Genomic DNA, 27,313 nt, shown 5'->3' on the forward strand with positions numbered 1-27,313 from the left:
GATGGGCTAGACATCAGCGGATGTAGAAAATAGCAAATAGTAGATGGGGACTCTGAAGACATAATGTATTTTCTTGTAAAATGACAGCAGAAACTATCTCCATAATTTTGCTGTATTGAAATCTGGGATTAGTCCTGATCCTCTAAAGTTAGGGATTGCTATTCTCATTTAAATTACCAATACTTTAAAGAGCTGCCTTTTGCTAGAGAACAGTGCACACTTCAGAAATAATTTAGAAGAAGCAGATGGTTTTTCATCGCATCCACAGCATGGTTGTCCCCAGAGGGAGTAAGGGGGAACAAGGAAGAAAACTAATGTGACAATGTTGCAGTATATTTATTTGAGTTAGCTATCAGGTAAAAAGTACATTTGCATGATGGTATCTCAAGTATGTCATCTTTTGGCATCTTTGCAATTTGCTGACATCAGTTATCCATATCTTGAATTTCAGTCTTATTTTATGCATTATTTGAAGCTCTGTCTCAATCTGAAATGGGGGGGGGGGGAGAATGCTATTCCTTTCAATAACATCTTTTTTTTAAAAAAAATGTTAAATTTTTAAATTCTCATCAAGCACATGTTCTGCATTGAATTTACTTGTTGTAAAATGGATTGAAATTGCTTTCTCTACTGTGTAACCCAAATAACAGTTGCAAATAATAAAGCCCATTGTTTCATTTTAAGCAAATATTCTTGGATGCCTCCAGGACAATAGCCATAATGGAATTATTAAGATTCCTTTAATCAGGAGAGCTAATCACCAATTTTAATTATAAATACATTGGTGGGAACCTGTGTGAATAAAGAAGACAGCGTGGTGAAGGGAATAATGCGGAAAAGGGGAAACAAAAATATGGAAATAAGGGTTGATAAAAAAGAGACTGAAGTTTGTCCATTCCTAATGTACCACTAAAATTACTCTTTAGTTATTTTACGTATTGTATACCTGTTGGCCCATTAGATCTTGGCTGCAAAAATCCAGATAGCTATTAGAGAAATAGAAAACTATAATTTTTGCTGCCACATCATGTTAGTGAGCAAAATAAAAGGCCTAAGGTCTGCTTAGAACCTAAATGCCCCATGCCATTTATAAATCTTGGTTTACAGTGGGTTTTTCAATAACATGCCTGTCTGGTATATGCAGTACCAGAGGCAAGCAGCTAGCAAATCTTTATAGGATTCCTGCATTTCTGCTTTTTCTTCATATTTTCAGTCAACTTTATTGCTTCATATTGATGATGGCAAGGGGCTAGTGATGAATAACCTATTAATTGCTCCTTGAATTGCTTCTTTTAATTTCCCCAGAGTTGATCTCAGTTTCTGCAAGGAAAAGAGAGAATATTTAATTGCCATTTTTTTTCTCTTTTAGATATTTTCTTTTCAATTTGTAATATAAGTCACCCACTCACACAACATATGGAAAATATATGTTTTAAATGGGACATACTTAATTCATACATTTTTATAAGAAATGTAATATTAATTGTAGGGTAGAACATCCAGTTGAATACTATTTTTAGATAATTGCAGGGGAGTAATCAGAGCCTATTGAATAGCTGAATAACAAGGAGACATGCCAGTGGTTAAATAGGCAGAAAGTCAGATGGCCATAACCCTGTTAGTCTTTCATAACATATCGAAGTCCAACTTTGTTTGTCTCTCTCCCCACCCTTGAATTGTGAGCCACCCTGAGTCCCCTCAGGGAAAAGGGCGGCATACAAATAAAGTAAAATTCAAATTCAAATTCTTCTGTTAGGCATTTTGACCAGGAGGCTAAGCCAGCTCTGCTGTGCTGTTCTTGTCTTCATTGATTCTGGACATGTTCAGTAGTGGGATTCACTTACCTTTGCTACTTGTTTGCAAATGTGAGCACGTTCACATGCGCAGAAGGTCGTGCATTACATAGGGGGGGGGCGCAGCCTCCAGCAGCCGTCACTACCGGTTCACCCGAACCAGTAAGAACTGGCTCAATACCACGTCTGGACATGTTGCATTATTGTTGTAAGTGTTCACTTTGTAAATTACCATATTTTTCAGACTATAAGATGCACTGGTGTATAAGACGCACCAAGATTTTGAAGAGGTAAGTAAGAAAAAATGTTTTTGTCTTCCCCGGCCCCCAGGACCACTCTGCAGGCTTCAGCAGGGCTTGGGTAAGACAAAAAAGCCCACATTTTTCACCAAAATAGAGGCATTTTCCCTTCCTCTAGTCCTCTTCCTCTTCCTGCTGAAACCTGCAGAATGCTTCTGGGGGGTGGGATAAGAAAAAAAAACCATTTTGGTGAAAAATGTCCCGGGTTTTGCCCATTTTTCACAAAAATGGGATGCAGGGACGGGGCTTTGGGAGGCCATAAATGGCTGTATTCGGTATATAAGACACACTAACATTTCCACGCTCTTTTAGGGGGGGAAGGTGCATCTTAACTGCAAAAAAATATGGTATCTTGTTGGGGTTCTTTTTGTAATTTTAACTTTCTGTATGCTTCCTAGAATCGCTATTGTGACAGCTTTAAAAATTGTTGAAATGAATGAATAAGGATGTCAGGCCTGTAGTTATGCTCCTTTTAGGATCTTTGGCCTGCCATACTTTCTATTATTTTCCTATGCTGTTTCATTAGTGTAGTAATTAGGAGGGGGAATAGAAAGTAGAATTGTGGAATGTGCTGTTGTCATTCCTTTCTAGAAGCCAAGGTCATCTTTTGTCTCCGCACCTCTGCATCTGACCAGAACTAGATGGGTGAAAATGCCAGTGTGGCTGAAGAAGATTGGACCATGTGATGGATTTATGGGTGTGGGGATAAGATCATGAACTTTCAACTGGGTGAAATCCCAGGAAATTTTCAGATTTGGGATTTCCACAGTTCGTTGCCAACATGTCTGTCTTATTAAATTGGAACTTTAAAGATAGCTCTGCCTTGGACTCTGATTTAATTCTGCATGATATTTGGAATGCTGACATTGAGCATAAGACATACAAAAAAAACCCCTACAAGGATACTCAAAACAAACTAAGGTGCATCTCAGTAAGCATCTGCATTTCAAGGGAACATTAACATTTCAAAAATACAAGATACCTTTAAGAGGAAAATAATCTACTAAGGACAAAATATACTAATGGGTAAAGTCCTAGACACTTTTCAAATTAAGTTCCTTGGAACCCTGGACATCCATGAGAGGCTGGGAAATGAGTTCACTTACATGCAGTCAATTTTCTATCACTAGAGCTTTTTCTGTTGATTGGGAGTTCTTAGATATTTTGTTTTTATTTTTAACTAATATGTTCTGTGGGCTGGAAAAAGTTTGAAGGTTGTCTAGATTGTTATAGAAAAGTGTCTCTCTCTCGGGACAGATCAGAACATATAGGGAAGAGGAACAGAAGAGGATGTCCTGGAAGAACATCTAACTTGGAGCTTGATGGATGGAATTGCAAACAGAATACTGTCATCTTGGAGTATTTAACTGGAGATGCCACTTGGTCCATAAGAACTCTGGGTCAGGGGTTTGTTTTTTTCAAAAGATGTGAGAGCTTTGCAAGAGTAGCCCTCTGATCTGCCAAGGAGCTTTTAAAACAAACTGGATGTCCCTCCTCCTGCCTTGCTAACAATAAGCCAAATTCCATCCTAATCATACAACTCAGCTCAAATGGAAACCTTTCTTTGAAGCATATTTTCTGCTGTTAGAAAATATCTTCAAGATAGACTTTTCCATTCCCATAAAGGGAAAAACATAACAATTTAAGGTAGTACCAGGATCATTAGTATGTCTAAAACAGTCTTTCAAATCTACCACTTTGTATGTATGTAAGGTCGACACCTCCATCATCTAGAATCAACATGCTAAACATGTCGGCTAAATATGATGAGAGATGTAGATAAGCATACATCTAGAGGGCATAAGATATAGAATGTTACTCTTAAGAAGCCTTGTAAAGTATTTTTGTCGAGAAAGAAAGGGCTTAGAACAGTTAACCAGCTTCAAGGATTTTATATATACTGTCAGTCATCATAAATTAGATTTCTTGGTCTAATGAAAAAAATGCATTTGGATTGGGTGATTCTTCTCATTTTCATATAATCTAGGGTTAATTGACTGTTTATACAACTCTTGTTCAGTGAAACTGAACACAAAGTTTTGTACTGACATAAAGTATAGTTCTGATGCTAAAGTTTGCCATTGTTCAATGGATTATAGGTGATCCTCATTTAGTGACCACAACTGGGATCAGCAACTCAGTGTTAAGTGTAGTGGTTGCTAAGTGGAACTGCCACTTGGCTTATGAAATTATTTCACCTTTCCTTTGCTTTACAGAGCTACTAAGATTGCAAATGTGAAGATTGGTTGTAAAGCTTTTTAATTAGCATCATAATTGTGAATAGCCAACTAAATAAGGTTGTTGCTAAACAAGGACTACCTATATGTTTGTTGAACTTCATTAGATCTTTGGAGTTTGGATGTTGTATGTGGTAAACTAGACAGAGAAGAAAAAGGACAGAAGACAATTATATTCAAAACAGAGGATAGTTCAATATGTTCCATGTGTTATAACTCAAAATCAAGTTAATTGCAATATTGTAATTAAATGATTATTTTTAAAATATTCTACGGAGTATATGATTCTGCTGTACAAATAGTTTTCTACTCCCTAAATTATTTTCTAAGAAGATATTTTATTAAATGGTCATTCCTAAGTTCCAACACTACAAATTCAGAAAAAAACAATTTAAAAATTAAAGTTGTTTAACTTAACTTAAGAAATACTAATGTAAAAAATGTAGAAAGCCCTCTGTTGAATTCATTTAATAAATAAATAAATTTCATTTCATACTGTGGCCCACATGCAAATTGTCTCAATAAATTCCCTTATTAAGCTCCTGAGGCAGTCTAGCCAAATGGAATACAGAAAAAATGCACTGGAGGCTAAGTATACAAATCCTTAACTCCTGTTCCTTAAGCATCTAATGTCTGTTAAAGAAATTTTAGACTCCTTTTAAAATTTATTTTAAAGAACTGGATCAAGGTCAGAAGACTGAGATCTAAATCCCTGCACATATGTAGAGCCTATTTGTAATTTTGACCTATTGTTATCTCCCAGTCTAATCAATTTCAAAACATTCTTATGAGGGAGATTTTCCTCTGAAATGGGGAAGGCTTCTGATAAATCATTTTGAGTTTCTGGAGAAATATTGGAATAAAGTTATAATAAATCCATAATAATAGCTATGACAAAAGTCATATAACGCAACTATATGCTTTTGACACATGTAAGTAGTCATTAGAAGGATGTACAGAAGGGTGTGTGTGCAATGTTTTCTGAGAAGCATTACCTTTATGTCATTGTGTATATTTTAATGTTTGAGATAATTTACCCAAGTCTGTTAGTTTCCCAAGGAACCTATAATGTATTCACATTATGGAATTCCAAGACTCCTGGAGTTAAAAACCAGAGATTTAATGCATGTGGAAATTACAATGCACTGCATTTTTAACATGAATACGATTAATTTGGTTAGAGAAAACCAGTGTTGTGCAACAGTTAAGGCACAAGGCTAGAAACTAAGAGACCTTGAGTTCTAATCTTCAGTATGTCTGGATGACTTTGGACCAGTCACACTCTTGCAGCCCTAGGAAGAAGGAAATGGCAAACCATTTCCAAATATGTTGCAAAAACCTGCAGGGACTAATCCAGGCAACTGCTAGAGGTCAAACTGACTGACTAACTCTCCCTCCCTCCCTCCCCCCCCCTCTCTCTCTCACACACAGACACATGTTACAGATATATGCCATATAGCCAGGGGTGGGTTCCAGCCAGCTTTACTGTCAGTTTGCTCGTGCACACGCTAGATGTGCACTGCGCACACATGCGCAATTCAATTAAAATTGTTCTGCGCATGCATAGAACTAAAAAACAAGATGGCAGCAGTGACTGGGGAACTGGTTCGGGGATGCAGCAGGCCTAGGTCACTGCTGATTCCAGCGATCCAAGCCACCATACTTCTACTGGTTTGTCCTAACCGGTAGGAACCCACCACTGCATATAGCATAGATGAGGAGGAGGAGAAGAAGGAGGAGGAGGATATCCAGAAGTGGTATTTAGCAGGTTCTGACCAGTTCTGGAGAACCTGTAGTGGAAATTTTGAGTAGTTCAGAAAACTGGTAAATACCACCTCTGACTGGCCCCTCTCCCATTTATTCTCTGCCTCCCGAGTCCCAGTTGATTGGTAGGAAATGGAAATTTTGCAGCATCCTTCCCCTGGAGTAGGGTGGGAATGGAGATTTTACAGTATCCTTCCCCTGCCACACCTACCAAGCCACACCCACCAAACCACATCGACAGAACCAATAGTAAAAAAAAAAAATGAATCCCATCACTGATGGTATTCATTCCGTCATATCCATTTCTTGGCAGTTCTATAGACCAAGTCTCTCCACATTTTCTGAACTTGTATGGCTTTTTTCAGTTTTATATTCTGGCTAGTGTCAACTTTGATACCATGCTTTTGGTGTCCTCATTTCTTTTTATCACTAACTATTACAATCATAACTGCCTTTTCCAGTGTGTTAGATCGTATGACATGGCCTAAATAATTAAGACACAATTTTTGATGTTTCCTTCCAGAGATATGTCTGGTTTTATGTGCCGTATTCCTTGTTTGTCACCTTTGCTGTCTAAGCAATGCACAGACGTATTCTCCAACATCAATGCTTGAACAAGTTGATTTTCTCCTATCTAGTTTTTTTCATGGTCCAACTTTTGCAAGCATAAGTAACTATGGGAAATGCAAAATTGCAGATTAATCTGCATTTAGTTGCCAAACTGATATCCTTGCTTTACATATGGATTAATTTCAACAATTGATTTACTAGGTTCTAGACACATCAAAGTTCCAGATGTGTAATGTCTGAAACATTAAAGTAGCATTTTGAAATTGTCTTTAAATTATGATTATTGGTTCCAGAGTTCATCTGCATCTACTCACCATGCTAAGAAGCTTCTAAAATTACTAAATTAGTAAAATTACTAAATTCTTTGAACTTTCCTAACTCATATCTAATGTCTGTGGGTTCATGGTGCCATCTACAGGTTAGATTTGGTTTTTACAGTTTCAAATAAAAATAATATGGAACTACTTGAATTAATTATCCTTAGATGTGTGATGGTGATAAAGAGTATATATGTAAGAGGATTTATTCCAACAAAAAAACAGTGATTTGAGTAGGATTCACTGCTTAAGTACCTATATAAATTTTCTGTTTAATAAAATTTTTGTCCTATCAAATCAGTGCCAACTCTTACAAATCACCTAGCTAGATTTTCTTCATGAGAAACTGCCCCTAATATGATATTTTAGTTCTTCCAGTGGTGCAACCATCACCTCTGTAAGCTAAATCCATCCACCTTGGTGCTCCTCATCCACTTCACTTTCCTTCCATCTTTCCCTCACAGACTCATTGATGACTGACACCTGACCCATTACAAGACCCTCACTCGACACAGCCACACCTGAAGCCCTCATAAATAGAACACTGACACTCCCTAAACTCTGTTGAAGATGTTAGGTTGGATTGATTAAATAAAAGTATTATTTATATTAAAAGTTGTCCTACAGAAATGAGGAACAAGAATGCCTTAACAAATTTACCACCCAGGAAGCCCATTATACCTAATAAACAAGTCTAAAAGCTAGATTGGATTGGCTTATCCATGGGATGAGAGAAAATAAAATTAATTTTTCTGTGATGTAAAGGAAACCATGCTAGAATGCATGCAGAGATACCGAGATATTTTGACACTGCTCATTACCAACAGAAGAACATATTTATACCTCAGGATTGAACTGTGTGGCTCTTGATGCTCTCTGAGTTTGGTTTTGGGATTTAAAAAAACAAATCTGTGAAGAAGATTATGTAAATGAGGTGTCAGGCTTTTGAATAAAAAAAAATTAAACTCTAATAAGTATACCAAGTAAAGTATCTTCCCAAACAAACTGATGAATCATAGGTGACATCCCGCTATCTGCACAATTTATTTTCATTGTTGCAACAGAAGCTCCTGCCTCCACACTTTCTTAATCTTATAAGGCTATTTGACATCTTATATGTAGTTGCATTATTCTCCCATCTTACATTTTGTGGTCTTTACTGAAATTTGGCTGAATGGAAGTATAGAATAAAAATTGGATTTTGCACTGAATACTTTGGCGCTCCATTCCACTCCATTGCTTATATCCACTAGATTCAGATTGCATTTACATAGATATAATCATATACTCAGCCACAGAAATGCTACTTAAACACATATTTTGGTAATATTCAATTTAAAACATGCAATTCTATACTTAAGTTGGGTGAGATATATTTGCAGCATAATCTTTGATTCAAATTTCCAATCAGATAGTTCTACTAATCTAATCTTAAATTATTCCATTAATCAGTCTGATGGACAATTATATTTTTCATGTCCCAATCATAATACATTTTATACTACTTTCTCTGTCCTTAGAAAAAAAAATGCTCTGGTTTAATTAATCCAATTGTTTAAGTTTAGAAGATTCTTCATCCATATAAGATTGTCATCAAGTACTTAAAATCAGCAGCATTGTGTATCCCCATAATTTCTCAAACAACATAGGGGCTCTTTCATTCTAATCATCTGCCATTTTACATTATGATTTCTTCTTGATCATGCAATCTTTGAGTTTCCTATAGATAATTAGGGCTCAGTTGGGCATCATAGATTGGGAAGTTGTTTCTTCTTGATTCTGATTTTCTTTTCAGATGTTTATTTTATTTTAGTGGACACACCCTTTTAGTGATCTAGTTTAAGGCTGCTGAATAAGAGTGTATCAATATTGCTTATAAAATGTTAGCCACCACTGACAATATTGTAATTGTACTTGTATTTGCTGCAGAAAAAACAGAAGCTTTCTTCTACATCTTTGGTACTCTTTTTCTGCAGTTTTTGTCCTTCCTTCCTTCCTTTAGTAGTTTTGACTTTTTTGTGAAATTGTTTATAAAATTTATTTAACAAATAAATGCTAGTCACCACTCATTTATATATCATGTTTGTACCAAAATGCAGAGTACCAGGCAGATAGCAATATTTTGTCACAGGTACCCACCAAAAAACTTTCAGACAGAGTCACTATGAAGGATCACATACCAAAAACAGAACAGAACTGAACTTCGGCTGTTCCAAAACCAGTGCTGTTTTATATTAATTGAGCCATATACTTATTTCCCCTTGAGAGGTATGCATTTAGCCTAGAAAGGAAAAACAAAAACCTCTTCTAGATTGTGAGCCTCATGCAGTGACTCAGAAATCTTAACAAGGCTAATAAATTTAGTGCATCTAGCTCCTGGCCTGTTACTCTTTCCAGGATGAATGATGATGGATCAGCAGGTTTTGCGCAGTAGAAAAGGACATAAACTCTAAGTGCATCCCTTTTGGAAAGAGCCAACTTCTGGCAACATGGTCTTGTTACTAGGCTTGCTGTGTAATGGGTGGAATTTGGAAACATTTTTTGAAAGTTAGAGAACCTCCAGTTGCTTTCCACAAATTGTGACATCTTCCAGCCAATCATTGGTCTGGAAAATTGTAGACCCAAAGGCCAAATCAGACATTCTCTGTTCCTATGTTACTGATTGCACTGCTAGTAATGTCAGCTTTAATTAGACCCCCTAGCATCTTGTTTGGCATCTGGCCACTACTTTCTTAAGCAAGGTGGATTAAACAAGGATCTGCAGCTGAAATTTGGAATTGAAAGCTGTGCTTTAAAATTGGAAGGTAGCTCAGCTACTTGTTTTCAAAGAAGTAAGATTCAGCAAAAAATGTAAACCAGATAATTAGTGGAACTTGCAATATCCCTTCATTTTGTTACCCATCAACATTCAGGCTGCAGAGGACCATTACTTTTTATGTTTTGTTTTCCTATCTAAGAGAACAGAAGCTTAGGTATGTCAGCATACTGCATATATTTGCTGTTTATGTTAATTCCATTGTGCAAGGTGTAGATTTAAAAAGGGAATATAATTAAATTTTATAGTTATATGGAATCTGACAGATGATTGGCTCCTGGCAGAATTAACATGCTTCAAAAGGCTGCACAAGCTCACCTCACTACATGAAGCATCTGAGTATATATGATACCATTTGCAATGTGAACCTACAGAGCTACTGGAATTTGAAGACTTCCAGTTACATTGGCATATAATAGAACTAGGATGACAATCTCTGTTGTAGTTTCCATCACTAGCAACAAATTTGCTAAATCTGCTTTCAGGGATGTTCCATAAGTTTCCATCCATAAAACAGATCTTTAACTTTTGAGTAGTGATTCTGTAGGAATGAAAGTAGTACATGTGAACTAATAGACAAGCCAATCTATAGTTTTTAGTGTTTGATTTTATGGTTTTTATGGTTTATAGTTTTATTATTTTTGTGAGCTGTCCTGAATCTAAAATGAACAGCCATAGAAATCTTTTAAACAAATGAATACAATCTAAAGAAAATGTGAAGCCTATAGTTGCTGCTTATCCATTTGCATAGAAAGTAGACATGAAATTAGCAGGGCTGGAGTGAGAAGTATTGTCTGTGCTCCACAGATGAAGTTGGCTCATTGTGTAGTTAAGAATGTCAAAGTTGTTACAGAAAAGACAGAATGTAATTCATTTTGCCAGACCACTTGAACTTACATTTAGCAGAGTCACTACAATGCAAATGCAAACTGGTGTACATGTGGAAAAAAGTGTTTATGTTTTTTAAAAATTATAAAAGTCCTCATTGTCTTTCAATATTCCATGTCTTGCTCCATAAAAGTATGCTGGGGAAAGACTAGTGGACTTGGAAGATCAAGGAGAAAAATCTTCCTCTTTAGCAAACAGAGCTCATGGGCCTAAGATTATTTTTAAAAAGAAGACAACGGGGAATATGGAAGAACAGAAATATTACTAGTGAGAATCTAAGACATACAAATTAAGACTGATAATTATTTTGTTCCTTTCATGGGACAACAAAGAGAAGAAAGGACAAAAAACATTTTGATCTGATAAGTTAGTATAACCTCCTGCTAATGATGGGGATTCCAAGCTAATGGTTTACAGACAAATTACTATTCATTCATTGCTCATTAAAAATGATAAATACCAAGTCTCTTTGCGGCAAAGCAAAAAAGGCAGTATATTAATTAGATACCTTTTTTGATTGATAAATAATAAGTAGTTACTTGCAGCAATATTTACCACATACCTGGTAAAATGTGGTATTATGATCGTACAAATCCTTAAAGAATTTTATTTTACTTTAAAGTTCCCCTTCTTAACAGTGACTTCATCCATTCTAACAGTAAAATAAAATGGCCGAATTGCTTTATTTTACTTGCTCCAGCTATCACAAACTATAGAAAAGTCTTCTGGATTTTTAGAACTTTTTAGAATTGGGCTCTAATACAGAGCACCTGGTCAAAGCAACTTCACCTCAGTAAGGAGAATCTCAGGGTCTTCACAGAGCAGTGGATCTTGTCAAGACCACTTCAGCATTTAAAGACTTTATAGCAGCTACCCCTTCCATTATGTCAAACATAAAAATGCATATGCCAATCAGCAGCATGGAGCAGTGAAACTAGCATAAAATTGCCTCAGTAATGTACCACTGAAACTGACAAAAAAAAACCTCTCACATGATCTATCAGGGGCTTACTGGGGTGGTCAATTATATCCATATAATAGACGTGATTGCTTCATCAAAACCTGCCCTTTTTACCTGTGTGAAATCTATGCAATGCCCATTAAAGGAGGCAATTGCCTTGTCACACCCCATTTTTCAGACCCAGGGGGAACTTTCCATCTTTTTACCAAAAGCATATTTACTGTATCATCTTAATATAGATTGGAGAGGTTTCTCCTTACAACCAACATGGTCATTTTTTTTTCAGTTCATATATTGACAATCCTTATTATCTTACATAAAGATATATAAATGTGTACCTTCACTATTGGAATCACCTCTGATAACATGCCAGTTATGCTGTTGCCCAGTGGGGTGCCATGCTTTCATTTGACGGTTCTTTCTCATAAATGAATGTATTGGCCCTTATATTGGACTATTCTTGAAGATAGTGCAAAAACACTGAACATGTTTACAAAGCCTGCTTGAACAGGCCAATAAAGATCTAGTAGATGCATTTGCACAATACATTAAGCTTGGTTCGTGTTAATACTAGTTAGTTGGTTCACAGCTTAATATATTGTATAAACGCTCCTAATCTGTGGTTCAATGTTATGCTGTAAACTCAGAAAATGGGGTCAATTCAATAGCAAATTAAATATGTTGTGTGAATACAGACAGAAAGCAGCTACAAGAGTTCTAAGGAGAGAGACTTTCCATTACTATTTCAGTCTGCTTTCAAATTCAAATCCTTATGCTGTTTCTAACCTTCAATGTCTTATATGGTTTGTGACCAGAATATTTTCTAAATCTTATTCACATTTGTTTCTAAAAGGAAGCCTAAAGGCCTGATGGAATCATATTCTATCAACTAGCATCAGATCACCTTTGCTCTTCTTTTGAAGCTCATTTTCTCTGTTGCAGCAGTTGCAATACAGAACAATATTCCCAAGAGAGAGATGGATCATCCTGAGACCACTTATAATCCTGACTTTATTGTACTTTCTGCTAATGGCTCAAATTGAAATTGATTTTAACGGGTATGAGTTTGTTTTGTGTGTTTTAATCACATTTTGTGCTATATTTATTCTCTATAAACTGCTATGATTATTTTTTTGTAAAAGGCAGGGTGCAAATGAAATGCAGCTGGTACTACTACCGCCACAGTTTCTGTTGCCATTATTTTACTATTATGATAATCCCAAGTGATTAATCATTTGGAAAAGAGAACAGAAGTGCACAAATATTTAGTAAGATTATATTTTGTCACTGGTTATAGGTTGAACAACATTTGTTAAATAAGAAATAAAGAAAGTAAGGTAGGCAGATAAACAAAGAAACAAGCAAGCAAATATCCCACAGTTTAAATAGGAATGCTAGGCTATATCCTATAAGAAAAAGGTCTAAACAGTTGTGCTTCAAAACTTGCATAAAGACTGTTCTTTTGATGTAATATGGTGTCATTTCAAACACTAGAGTCCAACATTTGTGGCAATATGGGATACCATTAGAATTTATGCTGATAGACTTCTGATTTCCAATAGTGGTTATTTGATTTTCCTTTTCCCTTCTTTTCCACTCAGCTCTGGGTTCTGTTTTTTCCTGTTCTGTTGCTGCTGTTGCCGCCGCCACCAATGTTCTCTAGACAGAAGTAAGAATTCACAAGAAGCAAGATTCTTACCAGAGCTCTTTCCTGCTGTGCTCAAACCAACGAGCTACCCTAGTAGAACATGAACAGGGTGGGTTCTGATTGTGACAGTGCTGAGTTATAGCCCTGTTGGATCAACTTCTGAGCTTTCCTCTCCACTTTGCTTAGACAAACCAATAGTCAGTTTATCTGGGGAACAAATTTTGACAGCAATCCTGATTTGAGTGTTCAGTCCATTAGGTTTCCACAAGCATAGCCGAAGCTCTTCAAAAGGTGCCTACGTCTTTCCTTTCCATTTTCTTCAGACAAGCCGGCAACCAGCTTGTCCAGGAAGATTAAAGATGAGCTTTGACAGCTGTGCTGTTTTGCATTGCAAACTGCCCCCCTCCATTTACGTTAGAACTCAGTTTCTTAGAATTCAGAGCCAACATGTGGAGTGCACCAAGTTGGGAAAGGGCTGATATTTTCCCTTGTATAAAGATCCCGTGGATATTATCTCAATGGCACACAGAAAGCTACTCCATACTCGGAAGATTAATTGTCCATCAACTTCAAAATAATCTAACCTGACTTAAATGCAGTTTTCCAGGCTCTCAGCCTAGGGAAAATCTTTTCCATCTACTGTTTCTTCACCCTTTTAATTGAAGAGCCTAGTTCTGCCAGAGCACTGTTCACACTGCACAGTGATTTCAGTGTATAAAACAAGACTTATTTCCTACAAAGTGTAATTAGAATGAAAGCTTTCCATTCACTATATGAAATCTGATCTGAAGAATGGCAATACTGTTCTACAAAAGGGGATCCGTGACCAGTTGTACTTGTTTAGACACATCAGTGTAAGTAGAATCTGCACTTTAAAGATAGTCATCAACTTACAACAGTTCATTTAGTGACTGTTCAAAATTACCACGGAACTGAAGAAAGTCACTTATGGCTGTTTTTTACTCTTACAAATCTTGGTGCATCCCTATGGTCATGTGATCAAAATTCCAATCCTTGGCAACTAGTTCATATTTATTTATGATGTTGCAGTATCCAAGGGTCATGTGATCACCTTTTGCAACCTTCTGACAAGCAAAGACTATGGAAAAACCAGATTCACTCACAACCATGTTACTTACTTAACAACAGCAGTAATTCACTTAACAGCTGTCTCATTTAGCCACAGAAATTGCCTAAATTGTGATCCTAAGTCAAGGACTACCTCTGTTTATTTAAAACATTTATATAGCTTCCAATAAGCAGTGCGGTGGCCTAGAGGTGGAACTCTTGTCTCACAATTAGAAGGCTGTGCATTGGCAAAATTATATATGTATGTATGTATGTACATATGTATGTATGTATGTATGTATGTATGTATGTATGTATGTATGTATCTTCCAATCTTATACCAAGCTCTGTGCAGCTCCCAACCAGCAGTTAAAAGAGATCGTTGTACAATTGATATATACATATATCTATTAAAACCACAAATAGTAATGAAAGCTGGCACCATAGTAATGCTCACACAAATGAGACAGAACACTCCACTTTTTAAATTTTTCTTTGAATTTTATTGCAGACCCGTTACAATAAGCCACTGCAGGGGAGAAAATTGCAACCTAGTACAGGAGTTCTTTCATTCTAACAGCATAAGGAATCTGACTCAAAGTGGAGAATTTCAGCCACCATACTTTCCTTTCAAACCAATTTGGCACCTCTTTCTTTTTCTGCCAGTTCAGTAACTTCTAGTCACCTTGGCTTATTAAAAAAGTAAGAGCAGTTTTAAAAGCAATTTGGAGGAGGAGAGTTATGGCGTGGGAAACACTCATTTCTATTCCTCCATGCAGGCTTGCCGCATGATAGAGCTCCCAATCATATACTTTACTTGAGATGATCTGATCAGCTCATTATAGCCACTTCCAGTCTGACTAAAATATAGAATGGGAAGAATATAACTTTTGGGGGGTTGGGGGGTTCAAGCTACTGGATTTGTTGTCTTCTAGTCTTCTTAGAAGAAGCTTTGTGTGTCAGGTAGTTTATTAGTTGTGCAGTTAGCATCTGGCATTCGAGCCTTTTGATTGAGATACCTGTTATATTCAGCCATAATTTCTTGCCTGCTGTATTTTCATGGCCTTTATTGGCTGGTGCAGAAATTGAAACAGAGCTGCCTGCTGTTTAGTGAAGGAAAACTGGCAGCCATCTTTGTTGTGCCAATTAATATTGCTTTGGTTAATGGCAATGTGACAATAATTCTGCTGGGTTTTGGAAAATTGGCCTATATTTGTCTACTTATTTTACCATTTAACTTGAATTATTGATTCACTTGAGGGGGAAAATGTCTGAGGAGGATAGAAATCAGTGTGCCATTGGTCCAGCTAGCACACAGTTATCTCTGGTTCATTCCATTCAGTATATTCCAGTTGTCTAGACCTGTCCAATTCATTATTTTCTGTGTGACCTGAGGCAGTTTATTGTGGGTTCAACTGTGGCCTATCTGGAAATATAGCAATCCTGTCCTTTTCATTGGAAGCACTGTGGCACTGGAGAGCTTAAAGATGATCCAATTTCTCACTGGAAGGAACTCAAGTTTCACCTCAACTCCTGGTTTCTCTCTTTCTCCTTCTTTGAGGTTTATCTGCCATGATATTTTCCTCAGTATTTCAAGATAGCTGGAAGTGAAGATGTCTATGGATTGGCTTCAAACTCTTTTTGAGCAGCTGCAAAATGGGAATCAGCAGCAAGAATGAATGTGAAAGTGGCATGCTACCTGTTACAGATTTTTCCCAAGACTACCTGTGGATATGTGGGACTCATTGTGGTGGTTCTTGTATGGTTTTGGTTATTACCTGGTTATTATTGCAGCAAGCCTTTTCCTCTGCTAATCCATCCATAAAATAAACCATATCCTGCAGCTGATGTGCTAATTCTCCACCCACCCCAGAGATAATAAGTGTTTGTACATATGTATATCCTGTTAGTTCCAATATTTACTAAAATAAATATTAACTAACAGGTTATACATACAAATAAGTAGCAATGTGGGTCTAAAAATTCTTATTCTTATTCTCCTCCTTCCTCCTCCTCCTCCTCCTCCTCCTCCTCCTCCTCCTCTTTCCTCCTCCTCCTCCTTGTCCTCCTCCTCCTCTTCCTCCTCTTTTATCAATTCAAGTGTCAATAATATGTCAAACAAAATAGTATGTCAAACAAAAAACTATCACCTCATAATAGCAAATGTTTGGTGATGGGTACCTTTTGTTAATAAGCATAATGAATATTAGAAAAAAAATATGTTAGCCTGCCCGGACCCTATCAAAATTTAGTGTCTAATAATCAGCTAAGATTATTTTAAAATCTGTATTATGTTCTCTTAATGAACAAAGGTAATATCTGTAACCTGAAACTTAAATAAGGGTGCTTATGGAGATAATATCACCTTGTGCTGTTGATCAAAAACTCATGTTTTTTGTTCTTTGGAATGGATATTCTGCTGGAAGAAAAATAATGGAACAACAGAGGCCTTTAAAAATAGAAGATAACATTGTCAGGATACCCCATAAAAATCCATGATTGTGACAATGTGGCTACATAACAAAATCTATGTCTGGAAGAACTGTCATATTATTACTGATAGCTCAGATAAGTAATAAATGTAATCCTTCCCTGAAATGTACCACTGTCAGCTGGTCAGATGAAAGTGTAAGTACTAGATAAATCTATTGCATTTGATAGTACATAGATGTGTCTATAAATTTAGATGCAAGAAATGCTATCATAAGCAGTGATGGGATGCCAGTTGTTTTTGAACTAGGATTTAACTTGAACATTCAAAGAAATTTCAATTTCTTTTCTTTTTTTTTAGGCAGCAAATTATGTTTCTGATATTCAAACTGAATTAAATAGTGTGATACTCCTTTGGAGGATGATTCTGTCATACAAATATAATTTGAGATATACAGGTAGTCCTGGAATTAGGACTATAATTGAATCCAAAATTTCTGCTGCTAAGAGAAAGTTATTAAGTGAATATTGCCCTATTTTACAACCTTTAATCACTGAAATTGTTAAGTTAATAACATTGTTGTTTAGTAAATCTGGCTTCCCGATTGATTTTGCTTGTCAGAAGGTTGCAAAAGGTGACCATGTAGCCCTGGGGCATTGCAACTGTCATAAATATGAGTTTGTTTCCAAACATCTGAATTTTGATCATGTGATCATGGGGATGAGTAAATGTGAAAAATGGTCATGTCACTTTTTTGAGTGCCATTGTAACTTCAAATGGTCACTAAATGAACTGATGTAAATCAAGGATTATCTGTAATCAGTAAATAAATAAATTTATTGTTGTAACCACAGGTCATAATATAGGAATGCCATAAAATACAATAAAATAACAAAAGAACCATGTAATTATGGAATGGAGTGGAAATATTACATGTAAAATGGTTATCACAAAGTAAAGCCAAAGTTACAACTAAAACAGCAGAGCAAAAGTAGCAACTTGCTTGCTGGCAGCTGGAAACACATCTGCAAGGAAATAGTTCAATTTTTCATAGAACTGTTGAGTTCATCTACCATTATTAACTTGTCTCTGATCTCAATGCAAATGGTGCACTGGAGAACCTAATGGAGAATGTCCTCCATTTACCAACACCACAAGTACTGAGGCTGCAGTTCAACACAGAGCTTTAAAAGCCTCTTTGAGATATGCAAAGGGCTGCAGGCAAAGGATGCTAAGCCCTTTTCAGTGAAGCACTGGGTATGTTAACCAAGTACAAGGAAAGGCTTCTATATATTTTTTATAATACTGACACCAAGATGAAACTTTGGATGCTTGTACTACAATGGCATCATAATAAGCATCCCTTTGAAAAATCCAATTTCTAATATTTTCTCTATTCCAAGATCTAAGTCCTCCTAAAGATGGTAGGGAATACATTCGTAGAATGGTTGATGAATGTTTAGTCCATTAATTTTCAACTGTGCAATGGAGAAAGCAGAGATGGAAATCTTGAGGGTCTTCTCATTTTTTATAGCATCCCAGCAATGTAAGATGAAATTTAACTGCAATGGAATGTATCCCACACCTGCATCCTTAAATAGGCAGGAAGGGTGCCCTAGAGAAAGACAAGACCTTCCTTATAAACTTGTTTTGGACTATTTCCAATTGGGCAATTACCTTCTTGTCCCATCCCCAAATCTCAGCCCCTTACAGCATCTGGACTGTTACCTTATTTTGGAATGTTTTAAGAATGGGCTAACAATTGCCCTCCTTTAGAATAAAAAAAAATCAGAATAGCATCCTCTGTATTCTGGGGAGTTGCCAAGACAGTAGGTAAATGTGTTTCCATAAAAAGGACTCATGAAAGGTGATGCCCAGGCATTCTAAAAGAAGCTCCATTTGTTGGACATTAATTGTCCATCTGTGTCTAATATTACTTTTGCTCAAAACTACCACCTTTGTTTTATTATAATTTATCTTCAGTTTTTCCCCTTTCACAGTAAGGAGATAGTCTAGCCATTAATCTTCTAAGGGCAATCTCAGTAAAGGAAATAATAGCCATGTCATCAGCCTACAGTAACAATAAAATTTTCTGTCCATTGTGTGAGGGGAATAAAAAAAACTCCATAATTTAAAATATGTCAGAGATGTATTTTTTTAAAAGCTGGCTCTCACTGGAGAAAAATGAATATGTAATATGCATTGACACACCGCTACAATATAAGCAAAGATACCAACAACAATAGAGTTCAAATGTTCATGTTTGCACATACCTGTCACAATTCCTTGATGCATGGTTCCCATTTGTATTTCAAGCATGTAAGGATAAAGACAGGACCTGTAGCCAGATTAATGGGAATAGTGGTTTGGCATAGTCACAAAGCATGCATATTTAGGAGAAGCATTATAATTCTCTGTATCAGGAAGCGTCTAGAAGCACTTTTTCCAAGTAACAATTTTTATTCAAAAGCCGCCATGAGCTTTATATGAAGCTCATAAAAGTTTGTGCCACTGCAGACTTGCTTAGAGCTTCAACATCTGACAAACAAATATACTTGAATCTATATGCAACCTTCATTAATTTCAACACAACTTCTGATAATAACAAGAGTTAGACTCTGGGACATTCTAGATTCTCTATAGGCAAAAGATTATTGTTCCTAATTCATAAGCTTTACAATAAAAATCGGTTTAGAGTGAGATGTAATTGGGAAGGGGACCTTTCTGACTTTATCCAGACTGTTAAGTGGGTGAAACAAGGATGTATTTTAGCATTGTTGCCTTTTAATATACTGTACATATAATTCTCTATTTAAAATCTTCAGATGATGTCCATATTCCTAAATTAGCCAATAAACATCTCCCATTTTTGCTAAACACTGATGGTGCAGCTCTTCCTTGTCTTCAATGAGGCATGAAGTGGGCAGTAGGAACCTTGGCACTATAATGAGGAACAATTAATAAGAAATTATGAGTCATAGTGGTGCAGGAGTTAGAATGCAATATTGCAGGCTAATTCTGCTGACTACCAACTGCCAGCAGTTTGGCAATTCAGTTCTCACTGGTTGACTCAGCGTTCCATCCTTCTGAGACCAGTAAAATGAGGACCCAGATTGTTGAGGCCAATAGGCTGTCTCTGTAAATGCTTAGATAGGGCTGTAAAGCACTGGGAAGTAGTATATAAGTCTAAGTGCTATTGCTATATAATCAAGATGTCTGCATGAAACAAAATAATTGCAATTGCAGTCTAGAGGGCACAGCCAGAGATGCACATAGACAGCTGAATTTGGGTACTATAAACATTTTTGAGTTGTTTTGTGGGTTTTTACAACAAAAGACAAATGCACAAATGGCCATTGTTTCCCATGAATTAGAGCAAGTTAAATGTTTTAAATATTTTGGCATAGTATTACAGACCTCTAGGAAATTAAGCAGCCCAAGTAAATTATGCCACTTCTACGACCAAAATGGTTCACAACCAATAGCTAAATTTTATAAGCAATGGAGGCAAATTACATCCCAGCAGCTGTTTTTGGTAAAAAAAAAACTGTTGCCCAACTCTTATATAGCAATAGCACTTAGACTTTTGTTTTTCTCTCTTTCTTGATAGTTAATTGTTCTATTAAACTATTTCTCTTTTTTAAAACAAAATAGTGTAAAGGTTGATGAAAGACCATAATAAAAAATATTTAACTTAAACAAAAGAATAAAAAATAAAGAAAGGAAAGGGTTTATGGAGAATGAAGGGGTAGAATAAGAAGAGAAAAGAGAAAAAAAGTACACAGGTCTTACATAAGATGACAATTCATTCAGACACTAGATAAGGTATGGTAGTAAGCCAAAAGTTACTATACAATACCCTGTTTCCCCCAAAATAAGACCTCCCCGGATAATAAACCCAATCAGGCTTTTGAGCGCAAGCACTAAACTAAGCCCTCCCTGGAAATAAGCCCTCCCTGAAAATATTGCAGCCCAGCAGCAGCCATGAGGTGACCTGGCTCGCCGCCTCCTGCACCTCAAAAATAATAAGACCTCCCCTCCAAAATAAGGCCAAGTGCTTATTTCGGGGGGGGGGTCAAAGAAAATAAGACCCTGTCTTATTTTCGGAGAAACATGGTAACTGTACAGTTACTATAACCATAGGAATCCAGAGGGGGGAAAACACTTAACTATCAGCTTTTAAATCCTCTTTCAAAGTCTTTATCAAAAAAGTGGTTCAAGCATAGGATCGTTTAAAAAAGCTAGTAATCAAATTTATAACAATAAATATAATATTGATCTTCAGATGGAATTAAATATCTGAAAAAGCACAATTGTTGGCTGCAAGCCCCATTTTTAAAAGCCTGAGCCAAGGCATGTATTTGAATTTTTTTTTATTTCTCTTTGTGAGCTAATACAGCCTCACTTCTTCATCCTTGGCTCTTTCAGAATATTTGTAAATAGTGAAGTGGACTGTTTGAAGTTCTCAATATAATAGATTTAAAATAACTCCTGCCACTCTCATATTGATTTGAAAACTGTTGCATAATAATTCTGGAAAAAATGTTATTTTTTTAATGCAAAAATGATGTCATAGGTAATCCAGAACAAAAGAGGGTTCCCTAAAAATTCTATATGCATGCTAGGTATTATCAATAAATGGATATAATATGCAAAGTTTAAAGGCTCAGTGGAAAAAGGAACCATTTATGTACCTAAATAATGGGGAAATGTTTAACCTCATTCTGAAAAGAATGAAAAGTCTCATTCTGAACTCAATCTCATTCAACACAAAATAATTTTTTTCAATGTATTAGGCCTCATTTATCTAAGTCATTTTTCAGGAAGAGGTGGGCAGCAGATGAATGTAATAAAGAAATTAACTAATTAAATGATCTATATTTTTACAAAAAAGGAATAAATGTCATTGTGTTGTTGGAGAGGGAACAATTATGATACTTCAATTAAACACATGTTTTTTTTTTGCCATTTCCAGAAGTCATTATGTTCTGGGAATTAAAAATTTCATATATTTATTTGATTCTAAAACAAAGTTGAGAATTTTGGGATGCTCACCTTTGAACTACATAGCCAAACCCCCACAGCTTCAACCTCAAACTGTCTACCATGGACCTCACCCCATTCCTAAGAGGTCTCTAAAGTGGGCGTACATAAGCATATCAGTATGCCTACCATCCCTGTCTTATTATCCCCATTTATCCGTATTTACTTCCTGTGTTCATGTTTATGTTCATACTTATACCTGCTATCTTGTACATGTTTGACAAATAAATAAATAATGTCTTCAGACAATGCTGGCTCCTTCGGCCAAGAAATGGAGATGAGCACAGCCATTTAGAATCGGATAGCACTGGACAGGGAAAACTTTATCTTTACCTAATTATATGTTTCCTCTGCTTTTTTCTTCCTTACTTCTGTCATGTTTTTTTTTCTGAACTATTAAATAAACATATGTGTGTGTATATGTCAAGGGTGGGTTCTGGCCGGCGTTACTGCTGGTTTACTTATGCACGCACATGCACAATTCAATGGAAATTGTTCTGTGCATGTGCAGAACTCCAAAAAAAGATGGCAGCGGCAACGGCGGTAACCGGGGAACTGGTTCAAGGCATGGCCAGCCTGGGTTGCTGCCGGTTCTGCGACCCAGGCCAGCCTACCACTACTGGTTCGGCTGAACCAGGCCGAACTGGTAGGAACCCACCTCTAATATGTGTGTATTTATATACATACATTTCTGCACTTTATCAATCATCTAAATACATAAAAATTCTAGATTGTTTACAGATATTAATAGTACTGTAAACAATAAAAATTAACCATGTGCAGTTGCAATAATTCATTAAAATATATATGAATTTATATCTGGCCAGAAGCCCTATACTACTATTATGCATTTCCCTGTGCTAGGTATTTAAATTTGTGTATCAAAGATTCAAACAAGTTTTGATACCTTTGCAAGTTTTTTTAACAAACATTTATATTGTCTGGCAGGATATTTTCAGAGTATTTACAAATTCAGCTATAGTCTGTTACTTGAAAGTATCTGACATCTTCCAGAGCAGGCTTTCAGCAGGCTTTTCATTAGCAGGGAGGTGAAGAGTGCACTTAAATCTAATACTCTGTTTGCTGTATATTTTTCTTTAATTAATTTCATGCTGACTTTAAAATAAGACATGAAAATAGTCATGTACGTTTCTCCTCGCCTTTAGATGTTGGGTTAGCTTGCTTCTGTGGAGAATGAGGAAGAAAATAAGTAGGAGAAATTTCTCTATTGCAATGTTGTTCTGTATAGTTAGTTTTTTGTATTACCCGTGTTTCCCAAAAATAAGACAGGGTCTTATTTTCTTTCAACCCCCAAAATAAGCACTGGGTCTTATTTTCAGGGAGGTCTTATTATTTGTGAGGTGCAGGAGGCGGCAAGCATGGTCACCTCATGGCGGATGCTGTGTTGCAATATTTTCAGGGAGGGCTTATTTTGGGGGAAGAGCTTATTTTAGTGCATGTACTCAAAAGCCCGATTAGGCTTATTATCTGGGGAGGTCTTATTTTCAAGGAAACAGGATAGACACATATTGTTCTGAAATTAAACAAGTACTTGCCAGCATTTTATTTTTGTATTACTAAATATTACTTAATTAAACAATTGTCAATCCAAAAATGCATTTAAAATTTGATACACACACAAACACATTTCATAAACACACACACACACACACACACACACACACACACAGATTTCTGCAGATTATTTCTATGTACATACATATATACATTCACCCACCATCGAATGACATTGTCATTCATCACTACCCCTGGATTGCTTGTGTTTGAATGTGTCTACACAGTGTGAGGGCTCAGGAATTAATCCAACTGCCAATATACTCTCTTTGTTTGCTGGCATACCAAGTCTCAGGATTGGCTTGGAAGTCACTAATTAAATGTAAAACTAATCCTTCAGATGAAAATCCTTTGTTGACATTTTCCCTTGGACCCTGTAATGTTTGATGCATAATTTTAATATTCTTTTCATTCTAAAAACTGACTTGTTACATAGAAAATGAATTAATATTTTAGAAGTTTGACTGCTGAATGCTCAGAAATCAGTAATGTGACACCAACACTGCACCAAAACTCTCATTTTTAATATCAAGACTAGTTGGAGAGGAATGTGTGATTCATCTGAAGCTACACAGGATTTGAAAAGTGAGATGTGAGAGAAGATATTTACAGTACTATATCTGTAAATGTTATGTGGTAAATGAAAATGCAATGGCTGTGATGGATAGGCTATGATAATCTATATTACCCTGGCATACTGAAGTTCACTTATCTTAATAAAAAATGTATGGTTTTCATTGTACCAGTTTGTATTTTATAAATATGGAGATCTCCAATACTATTATATTGCAGTACTATCATACTGCGGCTACTATATTACTTTGCAAGTCCAGAGGTGCCATAAATCCCTTTTTAAATGATTGTGCTCTGGGAAGAATATTCTACTCTCATTTTTCTTTTCCCTAATGAAGCTCAGACAGGGAACTGAAACTAAATAAATGGCATCTCCCAACTTTGAGTCTTTCCCATCCTAATATCTTCTAAATGTACTGAACAATCATTTCCAGCCAGACGTACCTTTGGGAGTTATAGTGCAACACATTTAAAAGGTGTGTAGAGTTAGATAACATAGTTGAAATGTAGATTTGTCTAAGGATATATAAATAATCCTCAATTCACTTCATTTCCTCTTATTTCTGAATGGAAGCAGGATTGATTTCTAAAGTGTTTTCAACAAGCTCAAAAATTCATCCCCATAAAGGCAGAAAAAGATCTCTATATTTCAAAGAATTCATTTTCCCCACTACCATGCAAAACTGATAACCCAACTAATTATATTAAATAATCATTTACTAATTATTTTCAAAAGAAAGAAATGGCCAAGGCAGAAGAAGCAATAATGCCTTCCCCCAAAACATTTCCAGAGATTCCTTGGCATACTCTGGATTTTTTAAAAACAAGGAAAAAAATTCCTGCTGGTTGCCAAACTGGAAGCTGTAGTAACAGTGAGAGAGCAAGGTGGGGAAAAATAAAAGAATACACTAAAGTACTATTTTAGGAGAAATGTAGGATTACCTGAAGAATAGGTGGCCTCGACCTGACCTTGGCTTTGTGTCTCAGGACTACAATTATGTTCAGTCTTTTACATGCAAGAAGCATCATTTCAAATTTTAGTTTGGGTGATAAAAATTTTCAGCAGGGTGTTAAAACCTGCTGTTAGATGTATTCAGAATTAAAATTAAGGGGGAATCAGTGTATTTTAAGACTATTTGTTGTTCTGAATGTTTTATGTTCCATAGTAGCTATAGCAACATCAAAACAAGTCAAACTGTTCCTTGTTTAAGCAGACTGATTTGTACCTTTGGCATGGCAACCTTGTATGTAGTTCTATTTCTAAGTTTGTAAAAACCAGGCTACATACAGTATTAGCAGTCATTCTACGTGCTATCCTATACTTGAGAGATACAGATTTAGGATTTGGCAAAAGTATTGCTCTAGGATCTGAATCTAGGACATACCATCACACTGCTCAGCTACTGAAACATGTAGCAGAATAAAAACGGAGTGTTTCAGTTTATATTTTTAAAAATGGGGAAAATATCGTCTACTTCTTCTTAATGGGCATAGCTCATTAAAGGCCACCCATTACATGCCAGTATGTTTGTGTCTCAGTTTGTGTCGCATAATGTAAGCAAAGGCGGGGGGGTAGCGCTTAATGACTGTAGAAGCAGCAATGTGTAAACCACGCACAAAAAGTCTGTGACACTGATGATCAGATGCTTCAACTGAGACTGTATCTCTCTGCCAGTGGTGGGTTTCAAAAAAATTTAGAACCTCTTCTGTAGGTGTGGCCTGCTTTGTGGGAGTGGCTTCCTGGCCATGTGACTGGGTGGGCATGGCCAACTTGTAAAATGTGGTGAAACTCACTTAACAATGCTCTTGCTTAACTGTCAAGTTACAAAACCCCGGCACCCCTAACCCTTTAGAAACACCCCCCCCAGGGGTATTCAAACTTGACAGCTTTAAGACTTGTGGACTTCAACTCCCAGAATTCCTCCTCTCGGTCTTCATCTTGATGATATATGGATGGGTGGGGGGAGGAAGCTGGAACCGGTTCTAAACGGCACTGTAGATTTGTGGAACTTCTATAGAAGAGGTTGGAACTGGCAGGAACCCACTCCTGCTCTCTGCTTTCATGATAAGTGCTCTAGAAGGAGGCACTGAGATGACAGATGGGAAACTCTAGTGAAAGGTTACTTTATACAAAAAGATGCTTTCAGAACAAATAGATGAATACTGTATGTACATATTCCTAACATTTTTCCTTAGATTCCACCAAGTAAATCCAAATGTAATCAGGCTGCTATTAGGTAAGGCCTTTGTCCTGTACTCAGAATCCTCTCTGAACCAGAGTGATCTCTTGTCGTTATCTTTGTCTAGTAGATCGTCTGACTGATCTCCACCATCAGGGCATCTGAAATCACAGCGCAAGCAATATTTGCCACGCCACCTTCGTAATGAACCAGGTCAGAAAACAGACTCCACAATTCCAATCAATATTCCAACCAATATTGATTCTATTTGTGATAATAACAATCTCAAAAAGCTGACTCCTCCTTTCCTCTTCTTCTATTATAGTGAATTAAGAAGCAGTCAATCTAAACTTCTTTTCCAAGTTTGCTGTTTCTCAGGCTTATGATACGTTTTTGTTTAGGTAGTCATTGTTCTTTTTCTTAATTTCCCCAAGGTCATCTCCATGACTTTATATAATACTTCCACTTAAAATGTTTAAACAAAACTTGTTAAGTGGGTCATTTTTCCATTGCTAGCATTCCTTCATTACCTAATTCTTCACTGACATGCTTAAGAATGCTACTTCCTGTTTCCTCTAGAGGTTCACCTGCCATCATACCATGTTGAGACACTATTTTCTTTTTATAATCAAAAAAATGGAGCAAATATGGCTTAGCAGCTTAGTAGCTCTCCCTCATAACAATCACTAGGATTTCTTTGTAAATCACTATAGGATAGTGGGAAATGCACTACTGACTGAATGATGGCTTGTATTCTCATATTAGTTGTGGGGAATGCTGAACAACTCAAGATTAATGGAAATGCAGATTTTAATAGAGTTTTCTTCAAAAACTCTTTTGAGGAACTGGGCAGTAGAGAGGGACAAGTGTCTGACAACACTGTTCCAATCCAACAATCAGGTTTGTCAAGATAAAGGACCCTTCACAAAGAAGGCATGGTGGAATCACCAGCTAAAATTGAAGGGGAATAAAGAGAAATGCCAGCATGAAGTGGCTACATGGAAGGAAACACCGTAAGACTAGTGAAGCCTTATCTACTGGTTCACAAGGGAATGCAGCTAGTCTGACTAGATTCTTGTAAAGTAGGGGGCCAACAATAAAGAAACTGTTCAAGAAATTGTTTTGGTTCCTTGCGCCTGACAGAAGATGCA

General features: G+C 36.4%; 1 long non-coding RNA gene across 1 annotated transcript; it reads right to left on the reverse strand.

The window, feature by feature from the left end:
* Positions 1–361: 361 nt before the first annotated feature.
* LOC148045393 (uncharacterized) lies at positions 362–25,097 on the reverse strand. Its single transcript, XR_015696573.1, has 4 exons — positions 24,925–25,097; positions 19,065–19,129; positions 7,824–7,889; positions 362–1,320 (listed from the first exon to the last, which is right to left on the reverse strand). It is a non-coding gene; the product is annotated as an uncharacterized LOC148045393 (long non-coding RNA).
* Positions 25,098–27,313: the final 2,216 nt, after the last annotated feature.

This window comes from Thamnophis sirtalis, unplaced genomic scaffold (genome assembly GCF_051295495.1).
Source record: "Thamnophis sirtalis isolate CommonGarterSnake01/CBP01778 unplaced genomic scaffold, rThaSir2_p1.2 scaffold_5, whole genome shotgun sequence".
Taxonomy (NCBI): Eukaryota; Metazoa; Chordata; class Lepidosauria; order Squamata; family Natricidae; genus Thamnophis; species Thamnophis sirtalis.